Source organism: Tinamus guttatus, unplaced genomic scaffold, assembly GCF_059628265.1.
Source record: "Tinamus guttatus ecotype Peru unplaced genomic scaffold, ASM5962826v1 Tinamus_guttatus_pri_ptg000361l, whole genome shotgun sequence".
NCBI classification, from domain to species: Eukaryota; Metazoa; Chordata; class Aves; order Tinamiformes; family Tinamidae; genus Tinamus; species Tinamus guttatus.
Genome location: NW_028288895.1, coordinates 86,867 through 98,719, shown reverse-complemented (window position 1 = coordinate 98,719; position 11,853 = coordinate 86,867). Strand labels below are relative to the sequence as shown.

Below are 11,853 nucleotides of genomic sequence, written 5' to 3'. Positions count from 1 at the left end.
CATGCGCATGCGCGCGGCGCCGCACAGGGGGCGGCCGTTGTGGCGGTTCCGCGGGTGAGTAAGGCGGGGGCCGCGTCCTGTCCCGGTGCTGCCCTTTTACGAGGTGGCGGGTTGGAGGGGGGCGGCTCAGTTTTCAGCCGGGAACGAAGGGAGGGCGCAGGGATGTGTCTGTTTCGGCTTCCCCTGAAACGGTGACGTTGCATTTTGAGCCTGTGTGCGTGGTTTTCTTCTGCCGACGCAGCCTGTCATAGGCTATATAGGAAGGTCGCCTAGCGCTGTTAGATGAGGCCTAAGAAAAAAACAAGGGAGCAGGTGCTTTTCTGCCCTAGGGGGAAACAGTTGGACAGTTTTAGTTGGGACCTGAAAACACATAGATATATGTATCAAAAACAAAACAAAAAAGGTCTCATGAAAAAAACAGATATATCAAGTAGGATCAGTATCACTTCTTCATTTTGCCCTTTTTTCCATTCTCTTCTATAGCGTGCAGCAATCAAGGTGCAGACATTTTAAAAAGGAACAACGAGGTTTAATGTCTCCAAGTTTAGCCAGGATAAATGCATTTCGGTGTTTTATTTGTCTATCCTGCGTTGAGATTTTTAGAATAACTCCTGATCTAATATATCTGGGTTCTTGGTGTAATATATTTGGGTCCTGAAGCTATTGCTGTGAGCAGCATGCCGTTTTTTGTCGAGGTGGAACTTCCTGTTACCTCTTGCAACCTCATCAAAATTGAGAAGATGTAGGGTCTTTGGAAATGGCCAGGGCATGCATGTATATTACTTTAAAGTAAAGGAAATGCTTCTCATGTGTCTTTTCTTCTACACTACTTGAATGTGTTGCAGGTTCATCGTAATAAGCTTTTTAGAGCTGCTAAAGAATATCCGAGTGATTGACTAAAATTTGTGAATCATGCCACTTTGTTATGTAGAGAGTATGCATGTAAACTTGCTTCTTGCATGAAGGCTAGAACGGAATCCTAAAAGTGGAAGCCAGAGCTGTGGATGTGGTGAAATCTTATTTGAAAGCAAAAAAAAAAAAAAGAGAGAGAGAAAATAATGTATGTGGTTCTTATTTATTTTTCTGCTAAAACTTTGTTTTTTAGGCAATGTAAGCATTTTAAGGATATGGTTGAGAAGAAATAGGTATGTCAACTCTTTGCCCACCGCCCTCACCTGCAGTTGCCAAAACAGAGATCTGTTTGAATGGAGAGTCTCCTTTGTTAGCTGCCACTTTTGCTTACTGGGACAATATTCTTGGTCCCAGAGTGCGACACATTTGGGCCCCAAAGACCAAACAAGTTCTCCTCAGCGATGGTGAAAGAACTTTTCTTGCAAATCACACACTAAATGGAGAGATACTTCGGAATGCAGAAAGCGGTGCAATAGATGTGAAGTTTTTCGTTTTGGCAGAGAAAAGAGTAATCATTGTGTCATTAATCTTCGATGGAAACTGGAATGGAGACAGAAGCACCTATGGACTGTCCATTATACTTCCACAAAGTGACCTTGGCTTCTACCTGCCTCTTCACAGGGTGTGTGTGGATAGGTTAACACATATTATAAGGAAAGGAAGAATATGGATGCACAAGGTAGGTTTGCTTTTCATTGCTAAAAACAGTTGTCTTAGTTGTTTTGGGCACTAGCAAAATATGAGGCTGTGTCATACCCAGACAAAAACTCGAAGGAAAGTGATCTCTCTAGAAGTAAGAAATCCATATGTCAGCAAATTCAAAGCTGGATTTTCAGTCATGTGAATTGTTGTTACATAGGGCATTGTATGAGCATATGCCAGTTTCTAGTTAAAAAAGGTGTCCTATGCATTGTCTTTCATCTCCCTGAATCTAATAAAAATTAGTACTACAAAATGTGCTAAATAAAGTATTCGTATTCAGTAGAATTGGAAAATTACTATGTTTCAGATAATTGTTTTCACACTTTGTGTCCAAAAAAGGAAACTCTTGGAATGATTTCACGTTACTGCTATTGTATACAGTAGTCACTGCATTATTTCCCCAAAAAGATATTGGCAAGCAGTTTTTGCAAGAGAACTCACCAGAGTATTAAGCTGTGGGAGAATCAGTCTTTCATTAAAAACACGTGATGGTCTAATAATAAAGTCAGTTGCTCTCTATACGTTAGTACTTTTGACATAAAGAAATGCTCATGCTCTTACTTAATTTCCCAGTCATTTAGGTCTCTCTTTACAGACTTTCTGTGTGGAATAGGGAAGTTCAGATAAAGCTTTGTGCATCGTTGTTAACTACAGCTTCCCTCTTTTTCAATCTACTGTAGAAATGGCCTTTCAGTTATTTAAGCTTTTATTGTGAATAATAATTCAATATTGTTCAATTACATTTTGAATGTTGTTTGCTACTGAGCTGCTGGTGAGTGTGTTTGGAAAGCCTAGTCCAATCTCTTCTACAGTGGTGTTTTATATGCTGTGAGGTTTTGTGTCTCCTGGACTTGACTTCTGGTTCTTTAAAACAGAAGGCATGTTTTGAAGTCTTGTCAGTGTCTGAAGATGTGAAAATAATCCTGTCTTTCCTCCCCTGTCCAAACCAATGTCTTTCCTTATCCTAGAGATATCATTTTCTCCTGTTTCTGTGGGAGTCATCCCTGTGTATGTTAATCATTTGAAAATAAAAGTATATAAAACGGAATTCTGAACTTTAATCTTTTGATCATTTGTCATTTTCTTGGTCTGTAACAAAAGAACTACTAATCTGTTGTTACTGACATCATTCTCTCACTTTCCTGCTACTCCTGCTATGTGTAAGAGGTTTGGTGGGAAGTGGAACAGGGAGCACTGATCACTTTGAAGTGACTTCATTCCTAGCAGTGTCAACTCTGTAAAAGAAAAAGACTTGAACATCAAAGTTTGAATCTAAGAAGCATGTTTCTGAAGGGAAGAAATTTGGCCTTTGACTGTTGTGTGCATGCGTGTATAGAGAAATACCAAAGCTTTTATATTTAACTGCTTTCTTGCTCAGGAGAGGCAAGAACATTTCCAGAAGATTGCCTTGGAAGGCACGGAGAGAATGGAGGATCAGGTAAGACAGGCGGTTGATGAATATGGCACAACATGACAAAATTAATCGACTGGATCTCGTGACTGTAGCACTTGGTGCCACTTCTCATTTCTGGGATTCAGGAAGATACTTTGGACTGGCTGATGACCTGCCATACACATGAGGCCAACTACTGAAGATAGGATGGTGGGAGCTGTGAAAAAACAAATACATTGCGTCACTTTATGTGTAAAAGGAAAGTCTATGAAGAATGTTGTATTTCAGAAGAGGGAAGTGTTTTATGTGTAGTTCAGTTTCCCTAAAGGTAGTAGCTTCCACAGATATATGCTTTCTCCTGTTAAGAGTAGTTTTTCAATAGGTCATTACCTTTTCAGGTTACAGAGATGTATGGAATCTGTTGTGTTAGAATGTGCTTGTAGATCTAATGTGTGAGACTGTGAGGTTTCTGAAAGAGTAAGTAGGAAAATGTGGCTTTTGTGTGTGTGTGAAGCAAGAGAAATAAGGCACCATGTTAATAACTAGTAAGCCTGATACTGTTGCCCTGTCACTGTGAAAACATTATAGTTTGAATACAGTACTTGCATGTAATATGGTGTGAATAAATTGTATCATTATAAATGTTTTCTGAGTAGGTTGATCAAACTGATCTGGTGAATCAGCCTAGGACCCCGGGAACGCATTTTACATGTCTGGTTAAAAAGTGAATTGCGTGTTTCCAATTTACAATTGCTGTTGAAGTTTTGTGTATTAACTCATACACCGCACTTGCAAATAATAGAAACTTAAGATGTTTTGCCTGAGTGTCTCCCTGGCAACTTCCTGTACTGCATGCTTTAACTTCAAACATGTTATTTATTCCACAGGGCCACAGTATCATTCCGATGCTGACAGGAGAAGTTATTCCTGTAATGGAACTCCTTTCGTCTATGAAATCACACAGTGTTTCAGAAGAAATAGATGTAAGTCCTTGTATTTATTGCATTCTGAGTAATAAAGTGATGTTCTCATTTGAAGCTCTCAACAACAACAAAAAATAACGTTCCACTTAGTGAAGTTTTGCTCAGCACTTAGTAAAATTAGCTACCAGTGATACCATTTTTAAAAGAACGGGAGAGAGGCTGTTCACACAAAACAAAACAAGTGAAGATGTAATTGGGTTTAATGTTGATAACCGTTTCAGTGTGGTTTATCATTCTCATGAAAGAAATAGAAGTGATTTGACTTGAACTAATTTAAGGTAATCTGGAGAAGGCATTAGAAAAACCTCTTGGGTGCAATCTGACTGTCAAGTTGGAGAAACAAGTTTAATCATCAGTGACTTGTTCAGTATTCTTTGGCCAAAGACTGAGGCCTTTTTACGCTTTTGGTTTTCTGGCAATGTTAAAACTTTAGCTTAAGCAGATCCTAAAGAGAGAGTTCCTGAAGAGCAAGCACCTGTGTTCAAAACAAAAAGTAGTTATTTAAAATTGGCACATATCCTTGTGTAACCTTTGTTTATGTTTATTTGCGTTTCAGGTAAGTGATACTGTGCTAAATGACGATGACATTGGGGATAGTTGTCATGAAGGCTTTCTCCTCAAGTATGAAATTCAGTTTTGATAGCAAAATGACATAGACTTGTGTGTGTGTATATTTATAAATATGTATGCATGTGAGTGTGTGATTAGATTTATTTGTAAGAATGGAAAAAGACATGTATTTGACTTTTATTGTATTTTTAATGTAAAACCAGAAATAATTGCACTTCAGAGAAACAGTATTCTGTGGGAATAGTATTTCATCGATTTTTAGATCATGTTATTTTAGAATATCACCCTTACAATTTCATTAATTTCTGTACTGCTTAACTTCAAATAATCTATAATCTGTTTATACAGTGTGACATATTCTTTCAGTACTGCACAAATTCATGTGTTAAATTTACAAATTATTGACACATAGTATTTACTTTTATAGAAAAATTGGGTTCTCTTTGTGTTTTTAATTCTTTAAGGCTATCACTCTTTATAAAATAATATGACGAATGTTGTTAGATGGATTGTTGTAAACAACTAGAGTCACTGATTCTATGATGATAAGTTACTCTTCTATCAGTAATGGCTGCCTTGATGCTACTTCTCTTTCACAGATAAAATTTTCAAGAAGCAGAATAACTTGGCCATTTGCCTAAAGGGTCCTAACATCAAGGACCCTGCTTGAAACATATCTATTACTCTGACATGCTGCTGACAACATCCAAATAAAGAGCAGTGAGATGTGCAGTGTTGCACAGTAGTCCTCCTAAGTCAGAGTCACTGCATATGTTATAGCTGTGTATCTCTACAGTGATCAGGAGCATACTTCTGCGTTATGTGATTTTCTGTGTACCCCCTTTTCCTGCTTTTATAACTTTTTAAAAAATTACTGCTAATAGTATCAAGGTCGTACAGTTTTATGCAGCAGTTGTACAATCAGTGGCAAGATTATTGAGCAGAAGTGACATGAATGATCTGATGAACTCTGTGTATTGAAGGATAAAGATTCAGTTAAGCTTCCTGTGCTGCTCTACTTGATGCTGTTTTTCAGAGGGTAGTAGACCTTATCAAGTCCTCTGGGTCTGCTCTCAATCTAATATAGTGTTGGAATGGATTTCCTTATTTTGCTGACTAAAAATTGGATCGCACAAAGTAAGAAATTCATCTGCACACCTTGAATCTATTTTAAAAATATTTGGTAAGGTAAAGAGTAGTAGGCCCACTATAAAGTCCACCTGTAGGACTTTCACCTGTAGGAGAGTCTCAGCATAGCTGTTATAATCCTAACCATTTTAGAAGTGTTTATTAGAACTGCTTAAACAGTATCCAAACAGTTGCTCAATTCTAATACTTATTCACAGATGTCGGAAAAAAGCTTTCTAATTACAAAGATAACCAGACTTTTGATACCGTGTGGTAGGTAAGAAAAGTGATGACAAAGGTGACGACAAAACATCAACAGAAGTCTGTTAAGAACAGGCTAAGAGTTGTGAGGATGAGTGCAGATAAACTTGTAGCAGCTGCCAAACTGAGGAGTGACTAAATCAGAGCAGTGCTGCTGGCAAATCACAAGACAACACTCTCTAATTCCCAGTGTGTCACTGTATATCAAGGATCTCATACCTGTGAAGTGTTCTTGTCCATGTAGTTAACAAGAGTAGGGCAGTCCATCTACCAAGTGTCCCAAAACTGGTATCTGACACAAAGTTTTCGAAAATGAGAACCATCAAATAAATCATCTTTCAAAATTCTTTCAAATCCTTTATTATTAATGTCTTCTGCTATTTTAGGTGAATTATTTTGTAGTGGTGGTGAAGTGGTGTAGATGGTATACTACAGTTACGATACAGAGACAGTTTGGGTTAGCACCCAAGTGATATTTGGAGATTTTGTCTGCCAGTTTTTCTATCAATTGGACTAAAACTGTAAGTGTTGCTAAAATCTGAAAGTTATACTGGGGACTTAATTCTGTGGAATCATGGTGATGATTATATTTTAAAAGTATTTATAAAGGTATTAACCTGTTCTGTTTTTATTTGCAGTGCAATTAGTTCACATTTGCAGACCTGTGGTTGTTCTGTACTTTCTAGGAAGCAGTGCAGAAAAAGTGAATAAGGTAATGCACTTCTGAACAAACCAACTGGAATGGTCATTGTTAAGAGTGTGAATGTGTCATTTGCCTATAGATGTACCTGAGGTTGAAGAGAGAGAGAATATCATTATGGAATTGTCTTCAGTTAATTACTCTAACAGTTATCAATTCTGCTTGAAAAGTGGCTTATAAGTTGTTTTCTGGCAACTTTAAGCAAGGCAATATATTTAATTTTATTCATATTGTTCATAAGGGAATAGTGGATGAATTGGAGATTTTAAGATCAGGTTTGTTAGCTATAAATATGAATTGAACCATTCTGGTGTGACTTGCATAGCTCAGGTCAACAGGTGTTGTCCATGTACTTTAAGAAATGGATATCTGCATAATTTTACTGTGCTGGGGAATACATACTTCTGCATCATGAACTGCTTGTGTTTCATGAAACAGATACACAACTGTAGTTATAAACACACTCCTCAGAATGTGCAGCTTATTAGGATCTTCATCTGTACCATCAGTTTCAAGATATTTGCATACCTATGTCTGCAATCTATTTGAAATTAATTTGTAAATAACTGCAGACTTAGATCCTTAAATTAAGTTGACTCAACTTTTCAGAAGAGCCAAAGAGATGCAAAACACAAATGTAGACCCCTAAAACTGCAAGAAAAACACCATATTTCAACATACTTGCTGTAGCATGTGTAAAACTGACCTAATGTTAGCAACTTTCCAGGGCTAGAAACAACAGGCAGCATTAGCTGCACTTCTTGGTAGAGAATAGTAAAATGTACATATACCACTATGATCCAGAACTCACCGTTGGAGGCTGTCATTTTGGAACAATAAAATTACTACCTTTTTATAGTCACCCTTTTCTCCATTTTATTAATACTTTTTAACTTTCTTCTAAATCTGTTGATTTCATATTGGTTCAGGTTAAGTATTTGTTATCTTTTCTGTTTTTTCTTGTAATGTTTTTTGTACAAATATGGGAAGTTTTGATGCTTTTTTAAAATTTACTAAGTGTTTAAAAGAAAAATTAAAGGAAGATTTTTTTTTTATTCAGTGTTTTCCAGCTCAAATTTTATACACAGCTTTCTGATTACATATAAAGCTAGTTTCAAATAAATTGAAAATAATTTCTGGAAGATATATATCTGTGTTGGTAGTCCACTGAAATATTTCTAAAATCTTATCTATTTATGGCATATGGCAGTATATCAGCCTTTCACCCAGGAGGGTTTCCCTCCACCCAGGAGGACTTAATTAGACTATTATTCCATCTTTTCTAATAAATTCACCAAAGTTAATCTTGAATCAAAATATGCACAGACAAATCATGGATTTTATTTTTTAAAAAGTAAATGGAATTCACTAACTAAATTGCCTCTCTGCTTTCACTCTTTAATCTTCTAATGTTAAAGCCTGTTTGATTCAGAATATCCCTGCAGGTGGGAATGGAAAGAAGGGCTTTATAAAAACATAGGATCCTAGAGCCTTCAGGTATTAGATACTATTACGTTTAATGAGGACACTGGTACTACTCAGAGTATTTTCTCTGCAGAGTAGTAACAATATTTTCATGTTCTTAGACCGCGACATGGCTCCTGGAGTATACATGTGGAGAAGCAGTATGGTCAAATAAATTCATTTCCTGACAGAAAATATTTTTCTATATTGGAGTTTTCTCTCCGATCATGTTTTTTTAATTATGGTGTACTGATCGTTCAGTTCTAGTTTATTTTGTAAGCATAAGACTTTGCATTTACAGAAATTCTCACTTTTGTGTTTTTTTGATAAATATGTGAATGTATCTGTGTGTATTGCTTCAACATAAAATAAAAAGAATACTAGGCCTATTGAATATGTTATAGATTTGGTAAGTAACTGTATATTAGCTACTCTGCAATATATTCCTTTTTTAAAAGTTTAGAAAAGAAAAGGTCTTCTTGAGAAAACCTGTTTTAAAATAAGTACTTTGTGATATTTTTAAAAAATGTGAAAGAAAGAAGCTGTTTTGTGTGTATTGAGAGTGATGATAAACTACTCCCAATCAAACGCATACTAACACTTGACGTTCTGTTCATGAGATACAGATAACTGGAGAAAAGAAAATGATCAATTCTTAGATGAAATTTGCTAAATATAATTAGTAAGTATTGTTCCAGGGATATTAGATATTAAAGGCTTAAATAGTTAGGACAGTTTTTAAAAATGTATATTGATAAGCTAGATGTTTGAGAGAAAAAAAAAAGTCTGGAACAATGTGAGTTTCAATATATATCCAGGGCAATATTGATATTTGATATAAATCAATAGATAGATATACATTGATATAGATATAAATTCTATACAAGTCCTTGCTGTTACTGTGTTCTTGTGCTCATTTTGTCATGGTACATCTATTCTAAAGAAAATGCTTTCTCTAGCTTGCTTTATAACTAAAATACCTGTTGCAAAGCATCAAATAGATTCTGTCAGAAAGTAGCATGGCATTGGTGGTGTTACAGATACTGAGCAAGGATAGGGCCTTCCCAAACACAGATAGATAAGAAATTACAGTTTGAGACTGTAGTTAAGATTAGTACCATGGAATATGTGCTAATATTTGAAGATTACTTTTAGTTGTTGCAGGATAGGTGTATGCAAAAGGTTAATGAAAAACATTTTTTACTTTTGATAGAGATCTTAAGGAAATAACATTGAGGAAACATAATAAGCATGGATGTTTATTGTTTAAAAAAATAACTTTGTCTATTGGAGAGAATAGCTAGTGTTTCAGTATGCAGCAATTAACAAGCCTAAATGAGCCAGAAAAGTAATCATAGTAACTCATTTTTAAGTTATAGGAAGACACAGCAAAAGTGATTTGCCCTATGTAGTTGGCTAAGAGAGTTTTGGCAAAAGGTGTAGAGTTTTACTCATTTAATAGGAAATTGGGATAATACGGCTTATGTCTTTATAATTTAAGTGTGTTACTACTCTCCCATTTTATTTCTGGGTCTTCTAAAAAAATTAGCATTTGAAATATGTAGTATGTTCTAGTCAAAAATTGTTTTTCAGGATCAACTTAGTCTTTAATTTTTCTTGTCTTTACAAAACTGTTTTTAAAATGCAGATTGTGAGAACATTGTGTCTGTTTCTTACGCCATCAGAACGGAAATGTTCCAGACTCTGTAGAAATGAATCATCTTTCAAGTATGAGTCAGGACTTTTTGTTCAAGGATTACTCAAAGTAAGTCCATTAGGCAAATTTTATTATGCAATAGCTTAAGATCATTACCCAGCTTGTGTATATGTGTATGCGTATCTAATATGTGACATTTTTACATTCTTGCCTAGAGAAATTTATTGTCTTTCATTCATTGTTTCCTAGTGCTAAAGGTATCCCTTTCACTATCTGTATGTTAAAATTACAAACTGTCTTTTCTACGAGTTACATATTTCTTTTTCCTGAAAAAGAAATATATATCTGGGGTGCAATAATAATTTTCTTTTTCCTGCTTGAGGTAGCTTAGATTCTAACATGCACTGGTTTTGTATTATAGCAAAACCCAATCCTATAGTTTCCAAGCATTTTAAAAGGACTGTAACAATGAGTGCAGATATATAGAAAAGTAGTGCTCCTTGCTTTGGTAAGTCTGTCACATTAGCCTAAATATGTCAGATAAGTATAATACTGAATTCTTAATGGAATCAAGAAGCGGGTCATGTAATAATGAAATGAAATAAACAAATTAACTCAAGACCTGTTTTCTCATCATGACCTAAAGGGAATCATCCATTACTCTAGGACGTTTTACTGGGCTTACTGTCACCAGTTTTGTCAAGTGAAATATGTCTAAACAAATGTCATTTAAACTGTAGGAATGATGTTTTAATGTTGTTTGATTTCACTATAGCTTTGTTTTTTCAAAAGAGTGACTATTTTTTTTCACGATAACAGGATGCAACAGGAAGCTTTGTGTTGCCCTTCCGTCAAGTAATGTATGCTCCATATCCCACTACACATATAGATGTAGATGTCAATACAGTGAAGCAGATGCCACCTTGTCATGAACACATCTATAAGCAACGACGATACATGAGATCTGAGTTGTCAGCATTTTGGAGAGCTAATTCAGATGAAGAGATGTCTCAGGATCCTATTATCCACACAGATGAGAGTTTCACACCCGATTTGTAAGTGCTGTCACGGCTCTCAAAGTTATTTGTTATGGGTTGAGAGAATATCAGTATAAAGCTTTTCAATAAAGTACAGGATTGGGGCTTGCTGTTGCACGAAACTACTTCAACTGTGGTACTTGGTCTTCATCTTTTGGATTTTCCTGGTTCTGTCAGTAGTCTTGCTGCATTAAATGTTACTGAAATTCATTTTCAGTGACACTTCAAACAGTGTTTTGTTCATTTTGTTGCCTCATTTTAAAAGGAATATATTAGGACAAAGTGTATTTGACAAGGCCTGATGGCTTTTCTGTTTTTGGTTCATTTTGCATGGCAAAAAAATAAGGCATAGAAGTTTTTTGTTACCCTTAAAAATAGCAGCATTATAGTTCACTACAATGGAGTTCACTTAATTTCTGCCAGACCATAAATGGTAATGCCGTTCATGTACAGAAATGTGTAGTGTCTCTTCATGGCATTGCCTTACATGTTTTTTTTGCTTTCGTTGCAAACGAAATACGTTAGTAAAAGCCTTCCTGGATCAGGTAAATGGTTTCATTTTCAAAAAGAAGAAGAGCTTAACATCAGTACTTTGGGCTCTAGCAATAAATAATTCAATGCAAATAGTTTTTTTTCTTGTCAGCTAGCTCCTTTTTACATTCCTACTGCTATTCCTTTCTGTACTGCTAGAGAGAAACTTCTAACAATGGTCATTTAAAATGTCTGGTTACTAGCACAGATATCTTTGAAAATATTTCAACTTAATTTGAAAATTGGGATAATGGTGACTTACTAGTCTTAGTTTTATTATCTATGAAAAACAGCGCACATTTTTCTATTACTATGCAACAATGTCTGGAATTTCAGCATTGGAAAAGATACCTGAGATTCACTTCAGATAATTTTAAAAAGGAAAATACAACTCAAATATCAATTGAAATGTGAAACAGCTTAACATACTATCTTTGAACGGTTAGAGCAGTAAGAATGTGTATGTATGAATCCAATGTTAGTTTGTTTGTTTTGCGTATTAGGAACCTGTTTGT

The 11,853-nt window shown here is 35.5% G+C and overlaps 1 pseudogene; it reads left to right on the top strand.

Annotated features, from left to right (window-relative positions):
- The first annotated feature begins 3,884 nt into the window (after positions 1-3,884).
- On the top strand, positions 3,885-10,829 carry LOC148593617 (guanine nucleotide exchange factor C9orf72-like; annotated as a pseudogene).
- Positions 10,830-11,853: the final 1,024 nt, after the last annotated feature.